This window comes from Manduca sexta, unplaced genomic scaffold, assembly GCF_014839805.1.
Source record: "Manduca sexta isolate Smith_Timp_Sample1 unplaced genomic scaffold, JHU_Msex_v1.0 HiC_scaffold_2476, whole genome shotgun sequence".
Lineage (NCBI taxonomy): Eukaryota > Metazoa > Arthropoda > Insecta > Lepidoptera > Sphingidae > Manduca > Manduca sexta.
The window spans coordinates 1-16,166 of record NW_023593444.1 but is presented as its reverse complement, the minus strand read 5'-3'; the positions used below and the strand labels follow the sequence as shown (position 1 = coordinate 16,166).

The following is a 16,166-nucleotide window of genomic DNA, read 5'->3' as shown; positions in this document are numbered from 1 at the left end:
AATTTTATGAGCGGAAGATGCGAGTTTAGCTTTGTTAATCTTGTGGTGTTGCTATTTTTCATGTAATTGTGACACTATCATCAGGCGAGTGGCTCCTAATTGCATACAAGACTATATTCTTGTCACCAAGCAGCAACTTCCAAGCACTGTTCTGTATGTTTTCGCTTAAAAGAGCCTACATCAAGGGCTATGAAACGGTCCGACATGCTATATTAACCAGCGTAGCACAGTATCGTATTTAATTAAAGAATCTGACTTTCCTTGCTGCTGTTTATGGGTATGCGTGCCCTTTAACATTTGGATGACCTACTCATACTCATCATAATCTAAAAAAAAAGGAGTTGTCCTTATTATATCGGATAAAGTACATTGATTTAAATTTCATCTGGTATGTAATATTTGACATTTTCACAAAAGGAATGCTTTACGAAACCATTAAATTGTTATTATGCAAAACTACTTCCACGTAATATCCAGCTACGGACAATAAGCCCACGGAGACCGTCTAATGTGTTGGGTGTCGGAACTACTTTAGATTTTTGAAATGATAAGTACATAAAAAGTGTTAATAATATAAGAGGATGGAGCGAGAAAAGTAGTAATATCCTTTTAAAAAAGGGATGGAGCAGGAGAATAGTATTTTTAAAACCAGAATGCTGGGGAAGGATACCGCATTTTGTACTAGGCTGGACAGTCACCACTGTGAAAACTCTTGTTCCGGTGAATTGTTTTAATGGTTAGCCACAACACTTACATCCAGTTAGACGGATTAATATATTACTGGTAACCGTCAATAAACACTACATCTTACATTATTCATATTAATTTTAAACTCTAATTTACAGATACTTAGAATTTATTTTTTCATTAAACACAAGATAACCATAATAACTCAATATAATAGTACTATAATAATTATTTTACATCACGCTCGTGTATTCAACATCACGTAAAAATAATTATATTCCTAACAATATTAAATATGACCTTACCGATTCATTAAATATTTGACCTTACACTTTCGCGTACAATGATTTATACATCATCCGTATCAAAAGCATGCGTTAAATTATAAAATTAATATGATTAAAAAGCAAAGAGCAAAGCAATCGATATAAGTTGCGCAAATATACAGCCCCATCAAATATTAATGTTAATTTGAGAATTTAAAGTTCTAGAGAGATCATTTTTTTGAAGCGAAATGATGACACAAGCAAGCCATTGACGTATACTATAAACACGAACGTCCGTATAAATTATTTGTTCAAAATCTGAACTAAAATGGCAACCAAAACGTCACTGTTATAACCTGTGACTAAGTAGTCACTTGAACAACAAATAATTTTACTTATTTGACTAATATTTTTTATTTAAATCTAGGTTTACACTTAGACTCGAGTTCTTATGTCATGAGCGCCACTCTGTACACAACCACAAGCTGTCAATATTTATAATACTAAAGTCAGTTTGAATGGATTGCAGTTCAATTCAGTTGAACACAGTGAATTTGGCACGCCAAATCTAGTACGTAGTACATATATATCGTTGTGGCAAGCCTATTAGTAAGCCAAACAAACAGTAAAAATTCCAAACGCTAAATTAAAAAGTAGTGTGTATCATTGCACCTTGAAATAATGTCTCATAATGGCCAATTATAGTGATCGCAATGTCCTTCAATCTAGAACACAGCTTGCTGATAACAAAAACTGTTATAAAACTACGTGGATTCATAGTTTTAAATTTATTACTGCTTATATCATAAAATATCGAAAATACCGATTTTAATAACACGTCAAACAAATTGATCTTGACATTAAAACTTAAGAAAACAAGAACGAACCGCACTGCTAAAAACCTATAATTATTTGCACATTACAGTTACTCCGTACGGAAGCGAAATGAGCTTATAAAAGGAATTATCTCAAAATTTAAGACGTAATTTGAGAGTAGATGTACTTACGATGCCTTGGAAGATGAACGGCCTCGATATGTTAAATAGTTTTATGTAACGGACACTTGAAAGGTGACGTGTGTGGCTTCGGCAATCTTTGGACGTTAATAAATTTGTATGCATTGAAGTTTTGGTAAACATATTGCTGAAAGCGGTAAAACCACGCTAAATGCACACTCGAGACTCTACACTGTGATTCAGAATTACAGTAGACGATAAATCGAAAAGTGCGAATTGGCGATTCAATTCAAAATATGCCAACATATTTCTGTTAAAATTGTTGTTTAGAAAATTATGACGGCATTTTTAATGACGGAAAAGGGACATTACACCTGGCAGGAAGTACTGTGCATTCCAATTAAAATATTGATCAGAAACGTTGAACTTCTGTATATCCTACTGTCTAATGCTTTCTTCACACTTGCAATAAAGAAACCTGAAAATTATTTACCAAGAAGTTAACATAAATACGCCGTCGAACTATTCGATAACTTTAAGATTTTATTTCTAATCCATGTTACGCGTATTTACTATTATTATGATGTGCTCATCAGACATACCGTTTTGGTTCCAAGCGTGTAATAATATCGTAATCAACCGAAGCCCAAACCATCCGTAAAGTCAAATTTGGGAACGGATACCGTGAGGAACTACACTCCGTTGAACATCAACGGTTTTGTTGTTTTTGATCCTTCGCAGCCGTTATTTTGAAACCAATTGACCAATCAAACGTGTTTATGTCAACAGCTGTGAGATTGACTTTTTTGGAGCGTACGTTCGAAAACTTCGGATACAATAAAAATATTCATCTAAACATTGAAATTTAAAATATTGTACAATAATTACAAAAGACTTTTTTAAAATTCGAACGTTGATTAAGATATTTTCTTTGATTAAAATGTTTTTTTTTCTGCAATATATTTATTTGTAATCAAAAGTTGTACCTATGTATGATGAAGGTCTTACTTTATCCGCGCAATTTAAATTCCTACACATACCATGTAGAGCCTCTTTATGCGTCATTCCCATTGCATCATCACGGGAATTATCATTCAATGGAAAAAGCAAGTTTCCTCAAGATGATTTCCTTTAATGTAAAATGGTGATGAATATAAATGTTTATATAACTTTAAAAGTAAAATCTCATACGTATCATTATGCTTTTTTGTAGTAATAGTAGGCTGTATACCTGTCCTTTACCATAGAAATGATAGTAATACTAAACTACGTTTAGGTTAATATGGACATTACACAAAAATGGGTTAAAAACTCTATCTACTTTTTACAATTTTTTGACATATTCCTTTCGTTTCAATTTATTAAATTAAGTCGAGTTTTTCTAGCTCTATTGCTTTTCTTGACTATAGACTTGAATCGAAGAAGAAAACCGAAAGTATTTTTGCTCTAGATAACCCGAGTAGCTAGTCAAAAAGTGATAAAAAATGGAGACAACTAATATTTTTTTCATAAAAATAAAAAATATTAAATAAACTTATGTGTACGTACAATGTATTTTTTTTTTTCTAAATATAACAGCTTGTGCAGAATAGCAATATTTCTGGTTCCAAGAACCTATAACCCTTCAACATTCACAGAAACATACAACCGCAACAATTCTAAATCTAATTCAATATGGAAAAACAAGTGGCGGCACTCGCATTGAGTCCGCGGCCATTTAAGTTTATCTACCCACACGCAGCACGCTCGTAAAGAAATCATTGCGAACCGGTCGGTGGAATTTCTTGGTTACATCGCTATTTGCTAAACTATTCCTTTTATAAAATGTATACATAATTCACTGTGGGATGGATACGTCCGGTTGTACGCGTTGTGTATGAAACTGTTAGTTTATTCAGGAACTTGTTTTCTAGAACACTATTATTTGTGTAAAGTACGAACTAATACAAGTTATATCGCAAATAATAACCACATTCCTTCAGTAGATTAATGAGCAGGATTAAAACCCTTATCCACTAAAAAAACGAAATATTTAAAGCAAGCAAAGTAATCCCACACATGAATGACTAACTTTTGCCTGTGATTCCGCCCGCATGAAAAAAGTTTTTACGGAATAAAAAGTAGCCTATAGCACTCATTATTAATGTAGCTTCCAATTAGAGAACAATCTTTCAAAATCGATTTTGTAGTTCCGGAAATTAGCGCGTTAAAACTAGTAAACTCTTCAGCTTTATGATATTAGTATAGATATCCACTCTATTTCATTTAGTAGTAGTTTTATATCTTGAGTTCTTTGCTAACGCCAAAAAGCATAGATCACTAACTATTGCTGTACTTATTGATTTTTTAAGTTTAAGCGAATGTTAGATATGAAAATAAAATTTATTTTCAGATTTTAACACCGGTTTTTATATTTTAATTTTCTCACGACGCGACGCGACGTTTCAAAGAGTGCAGCCTTCATGGTCTAGTCCTACTCTAAAAATATGTCAAGTGTTACCATATTTTAATGTACCGTACTCTACACTCAGACTTGAAATAAGTATTCGTTCATAACCGATCAATTACTATGCCTATAGTAACCTATTATGTTCCTTATTAACACATGGTCGAACAACAAAACGAAGTGTGAATTTGGCATAGTTTGGATGTTAGTCACGTTTCCTCTGTCGAATGTGGGATGGCGGTTATGGTAATGTCCGCGAATGTCAAAATGCAAGATCATGCAGAACTGTCAGCTCACACGTTAGGAAATAAGACCACATTTGATAAGATCAACTGATCGCGCCTTCCAATTATATTTCAATTATTTTTTTATCTGATGGTAAAAGTACAAATATAACTTAGATATTGCATTTGTAGATATTACATTGTACTGGCCTTTTTGCAATCCCGAAATACTCTAATAGGATTTTTCCCTGTGTTTAGTATGGCCCACGTGCACGTGCTATAATTGTTACACATAAGGATTTATTAAACTATTCAGTATCCGTAAGCTAAAATGCGAGCTATAATTACCAGCACTTAAAGTCTAATATTAATCTAAAAACTGTTATCAACCCAGTCAGAATTTAGTCCAGTTTGCTTAATATGTGTGGATTATTTATCGGTTATATTAAAAACATCCTTGGCTGTACAAATCTGTAGAACGCATGCGCAATCTTACATTCACCGCGAGCTGACTTCATACATATTATATCACGGGCCATGACTAATAGTTATTAGTATTTTGCTATTAAACTATAATGGCATTATGTACCTGTTGTGATCTAATGGGATCTGTTGTCTTGTGCAAGTGATCAGTAATTGTGATTGGTTCATTGCGTTTATTAATCACGTGAGCATGGACAATATTGTTTATTAGTTTAAACAAAATTAATGATGAAACAATTGAGAATAGCAATATTTAATTGAATTACTAAACAGTATATATATCACAACATTTCGTTTATTATCTTAAGTCTCATAGTGCCCAAGTATTGGTCTACTTTATAATTTCAGTATTTATTGATTTATTTTCCTACGTCTTTGTAGTCGGCTCAACTACCACTAGACAATGGATACTATTCAAAATACGTGGAACGGCTATTCCATTAAAGTTTTCCAAAATTTAAGTCATTGATCGTCTATCCGCCATTTTCAATAAGCGATCTCAATCGCTTTTTCGATCTATCTCAAAAAGTATTTTTGACATGCTCACAAATAATTTATTTTAAATGGTTCATTCTCCGAATCGGATTAAAGATTGAGATTGGGGATCGTTTATTAAAAACAGTACGTCGGAATAAAATGTATTGTCGAATATAATTTAAACTTAAGCCTTTTTAATCATCGACTTTGAAAGAAAAGGCTCTAGGACATCTCTATTATACAAATATACAGACATACCGTCTTACTTGTAAACTTGTTTAAGCGTTAAGAGGTGGTTAAGAATTGCTTAAATAGCTGTCAAAAACATCACTAATTCCTAATTTAAACCTAATTAAGAGGCAAAATGGCAGGTTTTGACTAACAACTGACCGAGAAAATTTGTGTTCTTTGTGAAATTTTTATAAGACTGATAGTAGTTAGTGAAACGATTTTCAAATTTCTTCGAGCATATTTTATAATGAGTGACGCAGAAACACATTGCGTATCTTTCAGTAGATTATTAAGATTATATTTAAACGCTGCCATATAAATGCGTGTATTTCAAAACACTACGTGGATGGAACCTGGCCAGTCCGCTCCATATTAACAGCAAGGTCGTCCGAAAGGTTACTTGTCTTTCTCTGTCGACTGTTTTTATTTTACTTATTATATGACTGCTATTTTGGTGATGCAGGTTGTCCGGTTTATGTTATTGAGATTTCGTATTATTTTAAGGAAAGGAAGAAACTAAGGTTTTGGTCTTTGCTTGGGTTTAATTTAATTATTGGTAACGCCAACGAAATAATGAAGGCGTTTGTAATGGTCACATGCTACAAATCTCTGACTAAATAATAGGGGACCGGCCTATGCTTGATTTTGTACATTATTCTATATGTAATGGTTAATAATACGAAAAAGAAGCACTCCTGCGAAAACTGCATAACAATTGGTTAAAAAATGAGCGAGTAATTCATATTTAAAATATTGTAACGTGCAGAAGTGGGCGCGATGTGGGGATATCGCTTCATCTCTTTTTCGCACGCGTCGTAATTCCTGATGACGTCACATGTGGATATTTCGTCTCTTTTCTGTTTCTTGTTAATTACCCCTTCCACCGAAATTCAAAGACTTATAACTTGTTGATTTTTACCGGATTTTAATAATTCCTTCTGTGTTATAATTTATATTATGTAAATATTTGATAATAGTAAAGAACAAAAATGAGTCCGGTACCCTATTATTAGATACTGCAAATACTTAAGGTTCAGTAGACGTAGTTCGCCTCTTAATCCCAATGAGTACCTACATAAATATAAAGTAAAATGTTTTTTTGAAACGAGTACGGCCAAGTAACGCCACTGCACCTGATGGTAAGTGACATGAGGTCGAATAAAATGTCGCGTCAGAGAAATGATTTCCCCTCGACAGTCGACATAATGCCGGCCTGTTGCCAGATATACACCGGCTGATCCCGGAACGCGATATACTTACGTGCGCTAGTATGGTGGGTTTGAACACTTTTTGTACGGTGGCTACTGTCCGAGCGGAAATAAAATATATCCTACCACTGATAAAACTAAACTGGTTAAAACTTGAGTAATTATTTCGACTCTGGTCTGTACTGCAATAAACATTATAGTTGTGATTTATAAATATGTGAGACCGATTAAATTTGCGAAAAACATTTTGTATTTGACACTTAAGACGTTCGAATAATACGCTTGCATACAAATTACTCATAGCTTGATAATTTATTTTAACGTTAGATATTAATGTAATAAAATAATTTTTACATCGTGTGTATCGAATCAAATTCTAGAATTTTATTGTAGAAGATATAGAAGTATTTGATACGGACCTAAAATATGCCGACCTTCTTTTTAAACTTGACGATATATTATAATAGAGCCTGCAATGTATGCAGTTATTGGTGTTTGAAAACAGCACTTAATATCTAAACTATAAAGGAACCATTTTAGTGCGAGGCACAAATGCCATAAAAGTCTGCCTTAAGTCTAAATAAAAATGCACAAACAAGATTTGAAACTCTGTTTATGCAGATCAACCGGTTTTGTGTCGATGTTTTCGCATAAATGCTGTTATTCTTTTTTTAAATAATAAAACTGTTATAGCTTTAAACTGCATGAGGATCTAAAAAATCTTTGCGATGTTTTTGTAAATGCTGGGTGGGCTTAAATATTTTTATATGTTTTTTATATGAATACAACATTGAAGATTGTTTGAGTTTACTTTAAACGACAAAGTAATAGTGTTTAAAATATATTTTTATGTGACGAAACACACAATCAATGATATCGTACTTATTAGTCACTAATGATAACCAGGTAACGGTACAGTCTAAAGCCAATATTAAAAAATCTCGTTCTTCCCCCTGCAAGAACAGAAAAAAGAAACTGTTATAATAGCTCTAAAATATAAAATCGTTAAAAGTCAAAAGTTATCGCAAAAAACTAAGAATATTATTTCCGTCCATCTATAAACCTTCCTTTTTTATTTTCTTCCTTTATTTCACCAACTCAGTAACCTAGAATCAATATAATATTGACCGAAAAAACAAAGTCGACCGTTCGACATTAAAACGATTTTTTGTGATCGGACCCCTGGACAGGGGCCCCGACGAACAATAGGGGGAGATGACGTCACATCCGGCGCGCACAGCACAATAAACTAAGGAAATTACTTTACTGTATTGAATTATAATATTGTTGTGGCGCGTATTCGTGATGTAACCTTAAGATAGGACTAATGGGAACCGAATGGTTATTGCCCATTACTGTGAATTAGACCTTCGATGTTGAGAACTCTGTGATGGGATTAGAGATAAATTCTATTGGTTAGGTGCACGACAACAGCGCCTCCGAACAAAATACGAAACAAATTGTAGGAATTTTCGAAGTAACCGATAGATTACCTTCTGCTTTAAACAGATATATGTATACAAGTTGTAAATATATGCCAAGGCGTGCGCTGGGATCGCTTCATTATACTCCCACCATGCACTTCGCATATAGCCATTGGAGGTCCAAACCGATTATTGGTACTTCCTTTCCTAAAGCATTATGAAATGTTGAAACTTATCACTGTTTTGTCACATTTTTACGTCAAGCATTTTGATAAAGAAAGCAATAGAATCCTATCAGTTATCAACAGCTAAGGATTTTAGCTTACTTAAATTAAGTACTTTTGCAAGTAGCGCATATACAACATCAATTAGGTAATGGAAATCCGTTCAAAATATCACCTTCCCTTTTAAATTTTTAGTCACTTGGCCATTGTTGATTATATTCAATATTAAATATACGTATTTCTAAATAATCAAAAATAGAAGCCTGTTTTACTATTTCAATAATATCCTTTCCTTCTTATTCTGAATGTTCATATATCTTTTTAACACGTATTAAAGTTAATGATATTTTTCAGGATGATGGTACGGTTGAGTACTACAACAACATCATAGTTCAGCCGCATCTAAGGCTGGTGACTGGTCAAGGGGAGGTACCACGTCCGCTGCCGGTATCGAAGGCGCGACCTCACACACTTCCACGTCTACCGGCCCAGAGCCGAGAGGCTGAGCTCCAGCGACGTCGCTAGCAGGTATGGAGATAGACTGTATTCAGTCATAATGATTTCTTAAGTTTACGTTACGGTCCCCCCCGTGACCATGAAGGCTGCAAAGTCTTCAAAACGTCGGGAGAAAAGTAAAATATTAAAACCGCGATAAAATTCGTAAAATAGTTTAATTTAAATATTTATTCAGTCATCTTATTCAGAGGACGGCAACCTTTTGGTAGGCAAGGGCCACAAGATGGCAAAATTAACTAAAGGCGGGCCATACGTATAACATTAAATCTAGAAATCCTGCTTCAGATACGCTTACTCTTAATTTAATACATTTATTTTGATGTTTAACCCATATTACAAAACAATCACGGGCCACAAACAGAACGTTCGCGGGCCGCGTGTTGCCGACCGCTGATCTAAATGACTACAAACCGCAATATTATAAACAATTACATTAGTTTAGTAGTTTCAGTTTTAGTAGTTTCAAAGGAATGTTTAGATAACTAATGACTATTACTACCGTTTCGTTTAAGCTCTATTGGTGTATAAGATATTGTGCCAATAAATAATTGGTCTCCACTTCCCTCCACAGCAAAGCAGAAGACAAAATAATGAATAAAGAGGGCATTTTAACCTGGAGTATAGGGACCTTTAAAACTAGATAAGCCAGTTATGTAAAGTGCCACCAGTAAAGCACCACGGATGAAAATTAATATAATTGTAATCAAATCTAACAGCTCAAGTGATAGGACCCTTTCGTTTGTATGCAAAATGTATGAATTTGCAATTATATTAATTAGAAAGATAAACGTAGATTTAAGCACGATAATATAATTTCAAAAAATATTGTTTTCCAGTGAAGAATATGACGAGGACTCCGGATTGCTGCCCTCGATATCCATGAAGATATTCAAAGGGGACCCCAAAAATAAAGAAGTAAGCAGTTATCCTCATTATTCAATTATTCATACGATTTTATCGATTAAGTTTTTTTTAAAATAAAGTTTATTTTGTTTTAATAAGATCCTGTTCCAGACGACATGCGTTACACGCATTAGCATATAAACACCGCGATCAAAAATACATACAAAATACGTGTTCTCTAATTTTTGTATTTTGCTAACGAAAACATATTTGTATATATAATAATATAATATACACAATAAAATCGATGAGCAAACAGCGGATAAAATTCGAAATACCACCAGACTTTCCTAATAATGAATGTTGAATTTCGAAATAACAATATTGTAACATGATAATATTTTTAGACGCATTCTTTTAACACATAGTTATTATTCACGTCTTCTCAAATCGGAAGATATACAATACTACGACGGAAATCAATCAAAACGAATATATACGTCAAAACAACTCACCTAATGTGGTCCTGAATCTCAGCGCCTGATGATGAACTGCATTCTCACTGCCTTGCCTGTCTGCCATAGATACTGGACAAAAGGCATGATCACAATATTACAGAGAACACTCATTTTAAGCCCAGATGGGAAAAGCGGGGAGCAAGTTTAGGGTAATCTGTATGTCTGTTTGTGGCATCATAGATCCCAAACAGAAAGACCGATTTTGAAGCGGTATTTTTGTTTGAAAGCTGATGTGATCGAAATGGTTTTAATAGTCATATTTTATGAATATTCAGGGGTTTGAAGATCATCAGCTCATTTCATACTTTCACAAGTCCGATTAATGTTAAATTTGAAGTGCTGTTATTTCGGTGGTATTTACAACCTTGTGCTGATGCTGTAGCATCAAGTATTCTGCGGAATACCCAACATCTATGCAGCTTATAGCAAATACCGCGTGTTTGGGCTCATAAGTATGGTTTCGAAGAGTAGGAATTTATATAAATTATGATCAAGGCATCTTTAAGAGAAAATAATATTTAAAATGTTTGAAATAAATCATTTAAAAATCCCCATGTCGAAAAAACATATATCTAAATACCTCTAAAAAATTTGTTTATTTATTCTTTAACTTTATTATAAATACCTAGCAATATTTTTACCCAAATGCCCTCGCGTCGGGAGACCGGACCCCAGACTGGGGCAATGAAGATACTTCCTCAAAGGTTAAAATAATACTAGGTACTTACAATAAGGTTAAAGGAGAAACAAACACATTTTATTTTATTATTTTTAGATGTGTTTTCTGTGTCAGGAGTTATTATTTGTTTAACGACGAATAAAGATGTGCGCGCGCGACTCACAATGTTACATAGAATAAACATAATGCATACTATCCTCTACTGCATTTATATTATGTGATAAACCACGAAAACAACGATAAGAAATCCTCAAAACTGTTGCTATGTTACACACTAACGCAACATTCATACGATAAACATATACAATTATGTACTAAAACTATAATAAAAACGGAGTAATTTAGATAGATCTACATAAAGCGAGCCTCGAGGTTCCATTTTCCTTCGTTGTTATCTTTTAGGGTTTTCCATTTTAAATGATTCCAGTAGCATTTCAAAACATATTTAAATTTAAAATTATATATGTTTTAATTTTGTAATTTGTTATAAATTTGATACTATGATCGTTAGTTATTCTGTACTATAAATTAAAATTAATTCATATATTTTTTACCTATTAAGGTCTCTGTTACAAGTTCCATATAAATTATATTTGGCAGTTATAATTTTAAACAGCTAATGTAGATAGTACTCTTTTTATAACCATTTATTTTGGAGCATAGATTACAGTGTGGCTTTTGTATTTGGTCGGCTTGTACTTATACACGTGTGACGAGTAACATTTACTCAGAATAGCATTCACTCAGAAGTCATGTAACAAGGCCTTAATTCCGATATTTCTTTATGTAAATAAAATTAAATTAAACGCTGAACTACGGTTTTAACTGTTGACTTAATTTTCCAGGTGGCATCCACAGTGCATGTCGGGGACATTCTTACCCTCGTCGTGTCGTTGGAGAAACAACGGCAATACGGCTTGCTCGTGTCTCAGTGCGCAGTTAAAGACGGACTCGGCTGGACTGAGCTCACACTGATCGCTGACAATGGGTAAAATTAGGATAACAATTAGGACATTTTGCTTGGATAGTGATGGTTTAAAAACTTTAAATCCACAGTTAGTGATGAAAGGATTTAGAGTGATTTGGGTCTTTGTAGTTACGCGTATTAACACATAAATACATGTAAAAATTCTCACTTTTTGGGGCCAAATGGACCTGTTATTTTTCATCCACATGATCACTGTGATGTGTTAAAAATCATAAAATACATTTTTTTGTTTTGAGAAACGAATTTGAATAATGTACTACAGTAAGTGCAAGGTATTGTGACGTTGATTTATTTTCCCACAGATGTCCCTTTTAAGACGGCGACATAATGGGCATGTTCCAGTACAGCAGCGACAAACAGGAGGCGCATGTCACGTTCGCGGCTCACAAGTTCCCTGTACTACACATGTGCGGTCAAGCTCTGTGACCTCAAGCACCCTGACGACTGCGTGAGTTTTCTAACCAGTCTTCACAAAGAATACTATTGGGACGCATAAGATGTCCTGTGATGCGGGTCTCTCTCCGATAGCCTTTTTCTTTACAAGCATGGCAAAGTGCACCTGATGGTAAGTGGAGTGGGGTCCAATATAATGTTGTCTGACGAAGGATAATTAATTACCCCTACGGCCTGTTACAACCGGATATACGCAGTCTGATCCCGGAACACAACACTTACCTGGGGTACTATGGCGGGTTTTAACACCTTGTGTACGGTAGTCGCTATCCGAGCGGATATAAAATATATCCTACCACCAGCATTCAAAAAAAGTTAAGCTGTATCTCAATTTTAAACAATTACAACACTGCAAGGGCTATCCTGCGAAAAGTAAGTAAGTAATGTTTGTGAATACGTGCGTTCATTTGGTGTTGATTTAGAAAAGCAATATCCAGTAACGATAACTGATGATTTATTCCTATCGTTAAAGGATTGTGTTGCACTTAATGGTAAAATATAAATTAATTTTAAAAATAGTGTCGATTCTGTACAACTCATTCTTTCTCTATTTTTGCAAATATAAGAGGCGGTAAACTTAACTTAAAGTGAGCGCACTTCTATATTGGTTATATTTATTATCAGTCACTTAGTTGATCGCAAATAATGAGATCATACATCTGATACTCAAGACGCTACCTGTTCCATATTAGGTAGTACATACGTATATTAGTTTAGCGTATTGGTAAATAAGGCGTAACAATATTGATGAGTTTCCATTTAATCCCAGTTGTGATGGTTGCCTTTTATTTCTCCATGACAACAGGAGCCGTGTACAGTGAAGTCGAACCGCGCGTGCGCGACACGGATGATGACGAGGGATCGCCGGCCACCGTGGAGCTGTTCTCGGGACTTTACGTCAACGAGGTAGACTCGCCCGACAATGACGAAGTCATTAGCGAAAAGGTAATTCTGAGTAATTGTCAAATATTTTAGGTATACCGGTTGCGGGTTGGGTAGTTAGTTATTGATACGTATATTAATTATAATGCTGTAATATTTTTTTGTTTAGCAGTTTAGTAGTTCTTCATGGTATCTGATTATAATTAAAGGGTTTTTTTATTAACAAGTATTAAGTCATATAAAAATCTCTTTTCACAGAAAGAAGATGAAATCTGCATCTCCCAAAAGAACTTCGCAATAGGAATTTGCATCGCGGGCGTGATCCTCATGATTTGCGTCATCGCTGCCATCGCTTTCATCCTAGCCAGGAGACGCAACCCCAAGACGTACTCGCGCACCGGCAGCTCATTGTACAGCGGACCTTACACCAACACCGGTTACTCACACACGAGCTAAAGTACAACACTGTGAATCGATTATAAGGCAATAGGTTAGAACGATCGTTTGTGATTTAAATCAATCGAATGTAGTCGGTTGAAGTTTAAAATCGATTTCAACTCTCGGTTTTATAGTGATTGTGAGTTAATCGATAATTGGTTTAGGATGGTTGATTGTGAAAATCGATCTCGATAGTGTACAATGGTCGTGCCTTCGCATTTCGTTTTCGATTCATTGTATGGACTATCTGAAGATGTCGGCACCGGTGTACTTAAACTTCTTGCAGATAACTAACAAATAATTTGGTATTTAACAAGTCATCTATCGTGTCTGTGTGTTTGTCGATCGTGCCATTAAAATTACATTATATCTATTTCATGAAGCATCGAATTATTTTGCTGGGCGTATTCCATATATTTTTACACGATTTGTTTATATACAAAATCAATGGTATATTTTAAGTTTTGTACGCTCGGCTATGGCAAAGTGTTGCCAATAAAATTTTCATTTTCTACTTTAGTAGTTTTTTAATGGTTTGTAAATTAGGGCGAAACACTAATGACAAATTGCACTGCCATTATTATGGTATACCGAATACGTTGTGTTCATTCCACAACGATTGAGTCAACCTAGTTAAGGGATTACCATTTAAAATTAATACCATGTACCATAACATGGAACGATTAAGAATTGTACAAGGAAAGCATGAGAATTGCATAGGTTGGTGTGAAGAAAATTTGAAAATTTTTGATGGCCCATTTTACTATTGTTTAAAATGTCGACCCTAAAAATTAGTTCCTAAAATTACGGCACAATCTCAAGCATTGCCCATAAATATGATTCATGGGAATTTTACATACGTTTTAATCGTTCCGTAGTTTCAAAGGTAATATTTATAATAATTATGTGATAATTTGTGTATTCTATCTGTCCCGGATTTAATTTAGTTTTGTATGCGCTGTAATATTTTAACGCGTATTTAATGGTTGCCTTCCGTTACGTAATTATATAGTTATAACCTCGAATATTTGTCCTGTGGTAATATAATTTCTTTTAGTGGAAAGCTGTAGAGTCCAACTGAAATCCTATATCTTAAATGTTTTTATAAAATACTGTTAGTTCAACACATTATTATTGGTCAAATGACAGTGCAGCAGTTTCTAGGAAAGAAATATATTCGATTATGTGTTACCAGTGTATTATTTCAAAAACTACTAAATTATTTACTTTTCGAAAATCAGTAATAATACTGCGAAATTAATGATTTCAGTTGGAAATGCGTTTCATATCTTCGACGGTGGTGGGATTCTATTCCTTCACGGATTCACGATGTATTATTGAAGTACAGGCTAAGACTTTCATACGAAACAGTTTATAACGACAAATACAATAGAATCAAATAATTTATTAAATAAAATTTGACATTCAAAAATATAGTTTTGGAATATAAATAATTTTGTGTAGTTTTCTAAAGAATGGTATTTTCAGCTGCTGGTAGAAAACTACAGTCGTTATAACAGTTTCTATTTTTATCATGGATGCCATATTTTTAAGTTTATGTAAGTCCGTCCATTTGGGTGCTATTTTACTAAGCTTGTATTTTAAGTTGCTTTTTCTGCTTTGTTCGTAACAACGAATTGTCGGCATGTTTCATAATTACCCCATTGGTGGTACACTAATGTTTTAATTATTTTAATTACAATGGGGTTCTGGAACTGCACCGACGGGATGAGTGCGATTCTGTTTTTTTTTTAACAAATATACTTACTCGATAGGACAGTGGTGTTTTATTTTGACCCATTAACTTAATAAAGCCAATTTCTTTCTTAGATGGTTATATTAAATATTGCCATAAATGGTTTGGAAAGTAATAAGCTTTTTTGCATGTAGGAGCAGTTTGTTTTAAGCAACCAAACCACAAACAAGATTTACATCGCCAAGTGCAAATATAGTCAGAGGGAAAATTCTAAATAAAATACTTGCTCCATAACATTTCTATATTCATGTGATGTATAATAAACAGTACAAATGCAAAATATAAATAGTCTACAAAATTTATTTACAAACAATAAATATATTAACTACTACATTATCGCTTGTTATATGGACACTGTAGCTATGTCGTAAACGCAGAACTCAGATTAAAACCAGTACTATGAATTGAGCAACCTACTTATTGGCATAAACGAATATTCTCCACGGAGGTAGCTGACGAATAAAATC

General features: G+C 33.9%; 1 pseudogene; it reads left to right on the top strand.

Moving 5' to 3' along the window:
- The first annotated feature begins 8,980 nt into the window (after positions 1–8,980).
- On the top strand, positions 8,981–14,219 carry LOC119192198 (annotated as a pseudogene).
- The last annotated feature ends 1,947 nt before the right edge of the window (positions 14,220–16,166 follow it).